We start from the raw sequence: 12576 nt of genomic DNA on the forward strand, positions 1-12576 counted from the left end.
GGGAGCAAGAGGGGAGGGCTGTGCTCGCGCATATATGCATGAATGTATGAAAGTGCATGGATGTAGTAACATATGAATACAATTATTTTGTAGGAAGTTTAGAAGGCAAGTAGGTATACTCGTATATGTATGTATATATGCTAGGACATAAAGTGGGTATATATACATACATAGAGCAGAATTGTTTTTGCACTTGTTAGGAAGAAACTCGTTCACTAGTGCGTATGTGTATTTGATTTCTTGTAAGAATGTGATGTGCTGTGACATGTGTACATACATAAGTCAAGGTTATTTGGGCATACTTGCATATGTGATATGATGTTCTTGCGCTTGTGCATTATTGTTTTTCATATACAAATGTACATACATACATATGTATGTAAATGCTGTCGAATACATAAACTGTAAATTGACATACAATATAAAATAAGTGTTGATTTATCTTAAACCGTTCTTTTTTTCTGAAAGCAAATACCTTCTATTGACATGTACATACATATTATGTACTTATGTACCATAAATTATCATATATGATCATTTATTTACATATAAAGTATACGTTCATTTATGTACATATGCGTGTAATGAAAAACTTCATGAATTACTTTCAGAACTTTATTAAAATTTATTCGCGTCGCGCGCATGCACAAAACCTTTTGTTCACAACGCAGGCGCAGAAATAAACGCTCTGCGTATTTATCCTCCCCACGTGACTCGCCATCAATTCTCGGTGGAAATTTTTTTTTTTTTCGTTTTTAAATTTTTTTTTTTAATGTAATCGTAAAAAAATTTGTAATAAATTTTATGTATCCGCTTATCATTTCAAAAGTAACAAAATGGTAAAAAAATAAGCAGTCGAAGAAATATGTAAACGCACCGCCTATTTTTCCTCGCCACATGTTAGACTCGAATTCAATTCCCGACGCAAACTTTTTTTTATTATTTTTTTTTTTTTAATCTTTTTTTTTTAATGTAATTGAAAAAGAAATTATGTAATAAATTTTACGTATTCGCTTATTATTTCACAAATGGTGTTTCTATAAACTCGGTGTGCTAAGTTCCCTTAGTTCAAATCTTTCAAATCTCAATTGTACTAAAAAAAGCTCACAGTAACATTTGCACCTTCTCATTGCATTAACATTCTCTGGCCATGGTTCTATCAGCGACGGCGCTGAACAATTTAGAACAAAAACAAAAAGTTCATTCATAAGTTCGAGCTCATATTTCAATTTCATTCATAGAACGAGCCGCCCATATGCCAATTTTCGCGACCATTCGAAAATAGGCAATATTGGAATATTTCGCGTGGAATTATTTGCCAATATTTGATAAATCTTAAATTTTTGTCATGTCGAGTGGCCGCGGCTCCGTATGTATGTATGCACCCTTATATGTATGTAAATATGCCTTCTAACTGTGCGACAGTCGCGAGTTAATGCGACTTCCAGCGAATCACACATTGCTGTCCGCAAAGCCACATATATGTACCTTATGATCAGAAAGTACCGGGAATGTTTAAATTAAACAAAACAGAGTTAAATTTAAGGCAAATTTATATTATCTCCTTCAAAATATGACCCGTCTGAAACAACACACATGTGCCAACGTTTAACCCAGTCCTCCAAACTCCCCCGGCAGGCCGATTTGTATTCTCTTTGATCAGTGCGATGGCGCGTTATCATCATGCAAAATTTGAGAATTGTTTGCTCACATTTCCGGCGGTTTGCAACACACAGCATCTCTCTAAGGTTTCAAAACGGATAAATAATATTCTCTATTGACTGTCTGGCCCGATGGAAGGTACTCATGGTGGACTCTGCCTTGGCAATCGAAGGAAACAGTCAACATCACCTTCCCGGTTCTTTTTGCTCATAGGGTATACATATCCCATCTTTTCACTGACGGACAAGGAGACGGTCGCAGTTGTTGTTTTTTATATGCATACATTTTGCGTTCGTTGAAGGTTTGTATATATTTGTATACATATGCGTGTATGCGCGTTTGGCTTTCTGGATGCATCCATGGATATTAGAATATTTTCTCATCAATATGTGTATGTAAGTAGTTCAGATTTGACTGAAGAGATTAAATATAGGAATGCATATTCATATGACGGCCGCCGTAGCCGAATGGGTTGGTGCGTGATTACCATTCGGAATTCACAGAGAGAACGTTGGTTCGAATCTCGGTGAAAGCAAAATTAATAAAAACATTTTTCTAATAGCGGTCGCCCCTCGGCAGGCAATGGCAAACTTCCGAGTGTATTTCTGCCATGAGAAAGCTCCTCATAAAAATATCTGCCGTTCGGAGTCGGCTTGAAACTGTAGGTCACTCCATTTGTGGAACAACATCAAGACGCACACCACAAATAGGAGGAGGAGCTCGGCCAAACACCTAACAGAAGTGTACGCGCCAATTATTTATTTTTTTTTTATATTCATATGATTGCCTTTATGGCTGTTTTACATATAAATTAATTCAAAAGAAGTATGAATAACACAGTGTGACAAAAAAAAAATTAAATATACTTTTATGGAGACCTAGCACAACTTGTGGCTATAGAAAAATTAAAAGAAATGGTATAGGAGAAATTTCCAATACACCCCCAAAATCTCATTTTATGGCCATAAAACCGTTTTTCAAGAGGTTGATGTGAAGAATAACTCCTAACTTCGCCAATTTCCATCCGATTTCGAATTTGCTTTTATAGTTCGAAAGAACAAAAACAAGCCTTTTTGACAGGTGTTGACAATTTTTCTGAAATGATTTTCTGAAATTTTTTCTCTATATTTTCAACTTTGACATAATTTTTACGATATTACCCGCTATTGAGGATTTTTTTTAGTACACTACTGTTATAGTAAATTTAATTTTGCGTCGAATGAGCTATATTTGACTGTAATTGAATTAAAATTAATAGAGTTGTGTGGGTTTTAAGACTTTTTCTTTTTTTTTACTACGAGATTTGGTATGCGTTTCGAAGCATGAAAATGATAAGAAGTGTCATTATAAACACATAATATTTATTGGAGTATTGTGCAGTGCAGCACTGTACGGTATGGTACGGTGCGGTACGGTGCAGTACACAACGGAACTGGTTCCAAACTTAAAAATGCAGTGGAAACGGCCCTTTGGAATTTAGTATGGTACGGTACACTTGTCATTCTCTTCATCAGTTTTGAATACTTCTCTGTAAGAAATTCGATCATCATCATTCATCTTAAGTCGTCATCAACTAAATTCCATTGTTTAAATCGAGAAGCGAGCGTTTCAGATTGTCTTCCCGATAGAAGTAAATCACGAGAAAGATCCTGAAAATCTGAATTTGATACAATGGGTCGTTCTGAAGACTTAGAACCAGACGGAAAGTACTCTTCATCATCAGGTTCATTGTTATCAGTTTGATCATCATCAGCAATGAGTTGAACTTCCTTCAGTTCATGACCTGCAGTTGAGTTAATCATATCGTCCAAGACTACGGGGTACTTAACAGTTGCAACATCAGCATACTTTATGTGCTTTCGAGTTTTGTAATGATGACCGTTTACGTCCGTTTTACAAAAATAACAATCATCTGGTTTATGATAAGGCTGATGATGCCACATCATCGGAGAATATTGAGACATTCGACTTTTCTGGCAACGTTTTGATTTAGATCTCTTAAATTTCAATGAAACAAACAATAAAATTTTGACGTTTTAATAAGGTTAAATTATAATAACAAACTTATTTTGTTAATCAATGTACAGTGTGAACTTTGGTACACTTGGGAGCTTTTTCATATTTCTATGGAAAAAAAAGTGCTATAATATGTCAGGTATTTTCGTAAGTTCTAACCAGTTCTGTTGTATGCAGTACAGTGTACTCTTATGTATACATATACACTCCAATAAATATTACGTATCTATAATAACGCATCAAAACACGTCCTTATTCCCACTTAGCGTAAGCTATACCTACACACCAAATTAGTAAAAAAAAAATAAAATCTTAAAACTCACACAACTCTTTTAATTTTAATTCAATTACAGTCAAATATAGCTCATTTGACGCAAAATTAAATTTACTATAACAATAGGGTACTGAAAAAAATCCTCAATATCGGATAATATGTGTGTTGCTTCAGACGGGTCATATTTTGAAGGAGATAATATAAATTTGCCTTAAATTTAACTCTGTTTTGTTTAATTTAAACATTCCCGGTGCTTTTTGATCATAAGGTACATATATGCGGCTTTGCGGACAGCAATGTGTGATTCGCTGGAAGTCGCATTAACTCGCGACTGTCGCACAGTTAGAAGACATATTTACATACATATAAGAGTGCATACATATATACGGAGCCACGGCCACTCGACATGACAAAAATTTAAGATTTATCAAATATTGGCAAATAATTCCACGCGAAATATTCCAATATTGACTATTTTCGAATGGTCGCGAAAATTGGCATATGGGCGGCTCGTTCTATGAATGAAATTGAAATATGAGCTCGAACTTATGAATGAACTTTTTGTTTTTGTTCTAAATTGTTCAGCGCCGTCCCTGATAGAATCATGGCCGCTGCGACTGCGTCTACGAATGTATTTTGTTTTTGTAGTCGCTAGGCTTAGATTTTAGATTTGGGCGACATGCGCATGTGAGGTATGTGTTTTTGTTGTGTTCTAGAACATTTTAGAATGTGTGGTGGCAAAGCGGCCATCGCGTTGCGCTTGCTGTTGCTTTTGCGTCTATCAAAGTATTGCGTGTTTGTAAGTACAATATTAGGAATATCGACTGGTGAAAGACAAAAGTACACGGGAGCAAGAGGGGAGCGCTGTGCTCGCGCATATATGCATGAATGTATGAACGTGCATGGATGTAGTAACATATGAATACAATTATTTTGTAGGAAGTTTAGAAGGCAAGTAGGTATACTCGTATATGTATGTATATATGCTAGGACATAAAGTGGGTATATATACATACATAGAGCAGAATTGTTTTTGCACTTGTTAGGAAGAAACTCGTTCACTAGTGCGTATGTGTATTTGATTTCTTGTAAGAATGTGATGTGCTGTGACATGTGTACATACATAAGTCAAGGTTATTTGGGCATACTTGCATATGTGATATGATGTTCTTGCGCTTGTGCATTATTGTTTTTCATATACAAATGTACATACATACATATGTATGTAAATGCTGTCGAATACATAAACTATAAATTGACATACAATATAAAATAAGTGTTGATTTATCTTAAACCGTTCTTTTTTTCTGAATGCAAATACCTCCTATTGACATGTACATACATATTATGTACTTATGTACCATAAATTATCATATATGATCATTTATTTACATATAAAGTATACGTTCATTTATGTACATATGCGTGTAATGAAAAACTTCATGAATTACTTTCAGAACTTTATTAAAATTTATTCGCGTCGCGCGCATGCACAAAACCTTTTGTTCACAACGCAGGCGCAGAAATAAACGCTCTGCGTATTTATCCTCCCCACGTGACTCGCCATCAATTCTCGGTGGAAATTTTTTTTTTTTTCGTTTTTAAATTTTTTTTTTTAATGTAATCGTAAAAAAATTTGTAATAAATTTTATGTATCCGCTTATCATTTCAAAAGTAACAAAATGGTAAAAAAATAAGCAGTCGAAGAAATATGTAAACGCACCGCCTATTTTTCCTCGCCACATGTTAGACTCGAATTCAATTCCCGACGCAAACTTTTTTTTATTATTTTTTTTTTTTTTAATCTTTTTTTTTTTAATGTAATTGAAAAAGAAATTATGTAATAAATTTTACGTATTCGCTTATTATTTCACAAATACGAAAATAGTAAAAATTTAATTGGTTTAATGTCGAGGTGAGAAATGTGTTGTGTGTTGAGGTGAAAGATGTGTGGTGTTTCTAATTTTTGTGTGGGCAAAAGTCAGTGAGGTGTCTATAAACTCGGTGTGCTAAGTTCCCTTAGTTCAAATCTTTCAAATCTCAATTGTACTAAAAAAAGCTCACAGTAACATTTGCACCTTCTCATTGCATTAACATTCTCTGGCCATGGTTCTATCAGCGACGGCGCTGAACAATTTAGAACAAAAACAAAAAGTTCATTCATAAGTTCGAGCTCGTATTTCAATTTCATTCATAGAACGAGCCGCCCATATGCCAATTTTCGCGACCATTCGAAAATAGGCAATATTGGAATATTTCGCGTGGAATTATTTGCCAATATTTGATAAATCTTAAATTTTTGTCATGTCGAGTGGCCGCGGCTCCGTATGTATGTATGCACCCTTATATGTATGTAAATATGCCTTCTAACTGTGCGACAGTCGCGAGTTAATGCGCCTTCCAGCGAATCACACATTGCTGTCCGCAAAGCCACATATATGTACCTTATGATCAGAAAGTACCGGGAATGTTTAAATTAAACAAAACAGAGTTAAATTTAAGGCAAATTTATATTATCTCCTTCAAAATATGACCCGTCTGAAACAACACACATGTGCCAACGTTTAACCCAGTCCTCCAAACTCCCCCGGCAGGCCGATTTGTATTCTCTTTGATCAGTGCGATGGCGCGTTATCATCATGCAAAATTTGAGAATTGTTTGCTCACATTTCCGGCGGTTTGCAACACACAGCATCTCTCTAAGGTTTCAAAACGGATAAATAATATTCTCTATTGACTGTCTGGCCCGATGGAAGGTACTCATGGTGGACTCTGCCTTGGCAATCGAAGGAAACAGTCAACATCACCTTCCCGGTTCTTTTTGCTCATAGGGTATACATATCCCATCTTTTCACTGACGGACAAGGAGACGGTCGCAGTTGTTGTTTTTTATATGCATACATTTTGCGTTCGTTGAAGGTTTGTATATATTTGTATACATATGCGTGTATGCGCGTTTGGCTTTCTGGATGCATCCATGGATATTAGAATATTTTCTCATCAATATGTGTATGTAAGTAGTTCAGATTTGACTGAAGAGATTAAATATAGGAATGCATATTCATATGACGGCCGCCGTAGCCGAATGGGTTGGTGCGTGATTACCATTCGGAATTCACAGAGAGAACGTTGGTTCGAATCTCGGTGAAAGCAAAATTAATAAAAACATTTTTCTAATAGCGGTCGCCCCTCGGCAGGCAATGGCAAACCTCCGAGTGTATTTCTGCCATGAGAAAGCTCCTCATAAAAATATCTGCCGTTCGGAGTCGGCTTGAAACTGTAGGTCACTCCATTTGTGGAACAACATCAAGACGCACACCACAAATAGGAGGAGGAGCTCGGCCAAACACCTAACAGAAGTGTACGCGCCAATTATTTATTTTTTTTTTTATATTCATATGATTGCCTTTATGGCTGTTTTACATATAAATTAATTCAAAAGAAGTATGAATAACACAGTGTGACAAAAAAAAAATTAAATATACTTTTATGGAGACCTAGCACAACTTGTGGCTATAGAAAAATTAAAAGAAATGGTATAGGAGAAATTTCCAATACACCCCCAAAATCTCATTTTATGGCCATAAAACCGTTTTTCAAGAGGTTGATGTGAAGAATAACTCCTAACTTCGCCAATTTCCATCCGATTTCGAATTTGCTTTTATAGTTCGAAAGAACAAAAACAAGCCTTTTCGACAGGTGTTGACAATTTTTCTGAAATGACAACTGACGAGACCGTAGGCGGAAGTATTTGGCATTTTTTTATTTTTTCTCTATATTTTCAACTTTGACATAATTTTTACGATATTATCCGCTATTGAGGATTTTTTTAGTACACTACTGTTATAGTAAATTTAATTTTGCGTCGAATGAGCTATATTTGACTGTAATTGAATTAAAATTAATAGAGTTGTGTGGGTTTTAAGACTTTTTCTTTTTTTTTACTACGAGATTTGGTATGCGTTTCGAAGCATGAAAATGATAAGAAGTGTCATTATAAACACATAATATTTATTGGAGTATTGTGCAGTGCAGCACTGTACGGTATGGTACGGTGCGGTACGGTGCAGTACACAACGGAACTGGTTCCAAACTTAAAAATGCAGTGGAAACGGCCCTTTGGAATTTAGTATGGTACGGCACACTTGTCATTCTCTTCATCAGTTTTGAATACTTCTCTGTAAGAAATTCGATCATCATCATTCATCTTAAGTCGTCATCAACAAAATTCCATTGTTTAAATCGAGAAGCGAGCGTTTCAGATTGTCTTCCCGATAGAAGTAAATCACGAGAAAGATCCTGAAAATCTGAATTTGATACAATGTGTCGTTCTGAAGACTCAGAACCAGACGGAAAGTACTCTTCATCATCAGGTTCATTGTTATCAGTTTGATCATCATCAGCAATGAGTTGAACTTCCTTCAGTTCATGACCTGCAGTTGAGTTAATCATATCGTCCAAGACTACGGGGTTCTTAACAGTTGCAACATCAGCATACTTTATGTGCTTTCGAGTTTTGTAATGATGACCGTTTACGTCCGTTTTACAAAAATAACAATCATCTGGTTTATGATAAGGCTGATGATGCCACATCATCGGAGAATATTGAGAAATTCGACTTTTCTGGCAACGTTTTGATTTAGATCTCTTAAATTTCAATGAAACAAACAATAAAATTTTGACGTTTTAATAAGGTTAAATTATAATAACAAACTTCTTTTGTTAATCAATGTACAGTGTGAACTTTGGTACACTTGGGAGCTTTTTCATATTTCTATTGAAAAAAAGTGCTATAATATGTCAGGTATTTTCGTAAGTTCTAACCAGTTCTGTTGTATGCAGTACAGTGTACTCTTATGTATACATATACACTCCAATAAATATTACGTATCTATAATAACGCATCAAAACACGTCCTTATTCCCACTTAGCGTAAGCTATACCTACACACCAAATTAGTAAAAAAAAAATAAAATCTTAAAACTCACACAACTCTTTTAATTTCAATTCAATTACAGTCAAATATAGCTCATTTGACGCAAAATTAAATTAACTATAACAATAGGGTACTGAAAAAAATCCTCAATATCGGATAATATCGTAAAAATTATGTGAAAGTTGACAAAATAGAGAAAAAATAAAAAAATGCCAAATACTTCCGCCTACAGTCTCGCCAGTTGTCATTTCAGAAAAAATGTCAACACACTGTCAAAAAGGCTTGTTTTTGTTCTTTCGAACTGAAAAAGCAAATTCGAAATCGGATGGAAATTGGCGAAGTTAGGAGTTATTCTTCACATCAACCTACTGAAAAACGGTTTTATGGCCATAAATTGAGATTTTGGGGGTGTATTGGAAACTTCTCCTATACCATTTTTCTTAGTTTTACTATACCTACAAGTTGAACTAGGTCTCCATAAAAGTATAATTTCACTGTCGCACAGTGTAATGTTATATCTATATATATAAAAATCAATTGCTGTTCGTTTTTCTCGCTAAAACTCGAGAACGGCTGAACGGATTTATCTTATCTTGGTCTTGAATTATTCGTGGAGGTCTAGGGAAGGTTTAAAAGGTGAGAAAAATTCGAATAATTCCCGGGAAAATCCTCAAAACAGCATTTTTCTATTTCCCATACAAACGTTTACTATGCGAGTTAATGACATAAAATATGAGTCGATGTAGTTTTGTTTTTTAAGTTGTGAGGAGAAAAGAAATAAAATTTTCTTTGAACAATAAAATAAAATTTTCTTTGAAGAATAAAAGAAAATTTAAGTCGTGCGCGTTGGAGGATCTAATATCGCGTTCTGAAACTCAACAAAAGTGAAAGTGAATCGCGAACGCGACAAAATTGTCATTCGTTCGTCCTGCATATGATAACTCTGAGTAAAAAGACATACTCGACGACAAAACATACCATATAAAATCCATGCCTGCATACATAAGTAAGTACATACTAGTTTTGTTCCCAGATAAGTTGGTTAAAAAATGCGGAATTTAAAGATTTTTACCAGTTTTGATTATGTATTTATTTTTTTAATGTTTTTTTTTCATAAATAGTGGTCACATCACAGACTCATTCGTTCGTCCTGCATATGATAACTCTGAGTAAAAAGACATACTCGACGACAAAACATACCATATAAAATCCATGCCTGCATACATAAGTAAGTACATAATAGTTTTGTTCCCAGATAAGTTGGTTAAAAAATGCGGAATTTAAAGATTTCTACCAGTTTTGATTATGTATTTATTTTTTTAATGTTTTTTTTTCATAAATAGTGGTCGCATTTCAGAGCACGGAAAAAAGTATTATTACGATATTATATCTATCTTTGTGGCTACGTGCGCGAGAGCTTTCTTTACTTTGGTGATCCTTTGTGATAGTGACATTCCAAATAATGTGCTCTTTTTTGTGATAGTGACACTTTACTGCTAAATGAGCGGGAAATTTTCTCATTTTGATTAATTACAATTTACGATGCCGAGGAGAAGACGACCTGACTTAGGTCGTCGTAGTCAATCAAATGTGCGAAGAGCTACCTCACGTGCTAACCGCACTGATGACCAGAGACAGACAGATCAAGAAAATAGTCGTATTGCTATGTCAGAATTGCGTTCTTTAGTGAGTGACAATGTAGGAGATAGGCTTAGAATGCAACGAGTCACATCAAACACAACAACAGCAAGCTAGACATAATGAAATTGAGCGAATCCGCAGACGCAGTGCTCCTGTGATTCTTGAACGAGCTGCATTCCACTATGATCCGTCAATTGATTATTGTGCCGACAAATCGGTAACAATTGGGGAAATGAAAACAATTTGTAAATATTGTAAGGCATTAAAATACACTGGTGAATCTACTGGATTATGTTGTGCTGAAGGCAAAGTAAAATTGCCACAATTGGTCCCACCACCAGATCCTTTACGCTCTTTAGTTTCAGGGATTGGAAATGATTCTAAGCACTTCTTGACCAACATTCAGAAATATAACAACTGTTTCCAGATGACATCATTTGGTGCTACACATATTATACAAGACAATTTCATGCCCACTTTCAAGGTATTATATAAGAATATTTTTTTATATTATTCAAGTTTGTACTAAAATATATATATCGGAAATAATTAATGGACAAATTTTTAAAAATTACAGATACAAGGACAAATTTATCACTTACTGGGAACTCTGTTACCACTACCTGATGCAGATCATCAATTTTTACAAATTTATTTTATGGTCAATTCAAATGCGGAAATTAATAATCGTTGTGCTCACAATCCAACAGTGAAGAGAACCATTGTCCAACAATTACAAATGTTTCTTCATCAGTATAACAATTTAGTAAACATGTTCAAAATAGCATTGGATCGGATGCCATCTGATAGCCATAATATTATTATTCGAGCTGACAAAACACCTGCCGGTGAACACACAAGGAGGTTCAATTCACCTACCATTGATGAAATGGCTGTTGTCATTGTGGTAGAAAATTTACAATCTAGAGATATTGTGCTTCACCGTCGGAATAGTGATTTAAAACGTGTATCTGAAACACACAGGAGTTATGATGCACTACAATATCCTTTGATCTTCTGGCAGGGGGAAGATGGATACCATTTTAATATCAAAATGGTAAATCAAGTAACAGGTAAATGAATTGAACAAGATTAAATAATATTTTTAAATTCAATTCATCTAAGTAACAATTTAAACATTTATCATTTTTGATTGCAGGTGCTGAAACCAAAAAAAAAGTTAGTGCTATGAATTTCTATTCATACAGACTCATGATCCGTCAAGGTGAAGTAAATCATATTTTGATGTGTCAACGACTTTTTCATCAGTTTGCAGTTGACATGTATGTCAAAATTGAGACTGAACGATTGACATACATCCGTTTGAACCAACGACGGCTACGGTCAGAGGAATACATCCATCTCCGCGATGCTATAAATGCTGATGGCAATGTGAATAATGTAGGAAGAATGACAATTTTGCCAGCTACTTATATAGGAAGCCCACGCCAAATGCATGAATATGCTCAGGATGCTATGTCATATGTTAGGCATTATGGCCGCCCAGACTTATTTGTTACATTCACATGTAACCCAAAATGGTCCGAAATCGAGAAGGAATTACTACATAGCCAAACACCAGTTGATAGACATGACATAACTGCCAGAGTTTTTAAACAAAAATTAAAATCTCTCATGAATTTCTTAATAAAGCATTGTGTGTATGGCCGAGTCCGTTGTTGGACATGCGCACATTTTAGTCTGGTTAGTGGACAAAATAAGGCCAGATGAGATTGATTCCATAATTTCAGCTGAAATTCCAGATGAAATAGTTGACCCAAAATTGCATGCAGTAGTTACCAAACACATGATACATGGACCTTGCGGACATTTCAACTACAATTCCCCCTGTATGGTCGACGGTAGGTGTTCCAAGCGATACCCAAGAGACCTGCTTGCTGAAACCATAACGGGAAATGATGGATACCCATTATATCGTCGGCGATCAGTTGCGGACAGTGGGCGATCGGTAGTAGTGAAGGTAAGAGGACAAAATGTTGATGTAGACAATCGTTGGATTGTGCCATACTCGCCAATATTGTCCAAA

This window comes from Anastrepha ludens, chromosome X (genome assembly GCF_028408465.1).
Source record: "Anastrepha ludens isolate Willacy chromosome X, idAnaLude1.1, whole genome shotgun sequence".
In the NCBI taxonomy this organism is placed as follows: domain Eukaryota; kingdom Metazoa; phylum Arthropoda; class Insecta; order Diptera; family Tephritidae; genus Anastrepha; species Anastrepha ludens.